General features: G+C 57.3%; 1 protein-coding gene across 1 annotated transcript in view; it reads right to left on the bottom strand.

Moving 5' to 3' along the window:
• MCF2L (MCF.2 cell line derived transforming sequence like) overlaps nt 1–674 on the bottom strand; it is a 102,603-nt gene that overhangs the window by 1,242 nt on the left and 100,687 nt on the right. The window lies entirely within an intron of this gene.

Below are 674 nucleotides of genomic sequence, written 5' to 3'. Positions count from 1 at the left end.
GACGCTTCGCAGCACCGCGGAGGCCGGAGCGTCCCCGGCGCGACCCCCACGCGCACACACGCACGTAGGAGGCCCGCCCCCCCAGGGACACAAAGTGTTTCCGGAAACAGAATCCGTTTCTGAGACACAAGCAGGGAAACCGGAAGTTGTCCCTCCAGTTCCGCCTCGTCTCGGCGGCGGGGCCCGCACCCCGCACGCCGGTGAGTTCGGGGGGCTTCCCGGAGGGCGGGGCGGCGCGGAGCCCCGTGTGGGCGTCGCCTCAGGGGGTGCGCCGCGCACGCTGCGTCTTTATCGTCTTTCAAAACAATAAAAAATCCTAATTCAGTGAGGCTGGCTTAAAAAATGAAGTCCCCATTCTTGTAGAAAAGAGGCGAAATAGTTTAAATCCTAGTTTACATTTTCTTTTGAAAATCCCCCTGCGCGGGTGCAGGGCTCCCCTCGGGTCCTCCTGCGGCGGGGCCCGGCCGCCCCGCAGTACCAGCGGCCGCTGCAGTGCACACCCCAGGAACAGAAAATAGCCTTCTATCAAATACAGTATCAAACTGTCACTTCATGTAAACACAGTGATTCTTGGTAAAGATCAGAGGCCAAAGTACCACAAAAATGGCCATGGAATCAATCCCTGCTTTAAAAAAAAAAAACTTGTAAAAATCCAACCCCCCCCACCAAGAGGC

This window comes from Crocuta crocuta, unplaced genomic scaffold (genome assembly GCF_008692635.1).
Source record: "Crocuta crocuta isolate KB4526 unplaced genomic scaffold, BGI_CrCroc_1.0 scaffold31, whole genome shotgun sequence".
In the NCBI taxonomy this organism is placed as follows: domain Eukaryota; kingdom Metazoa; phylum Chordata; class Mammalia; order Carnivora; family Hyaenidae; genus Crocuta; species Crocuta crocuta.
The sequence above is the reverse complement of the archived record's forward strand: the minus strand, read 5'-3'. Positions and strand labels throughout refer to the sequence as shown.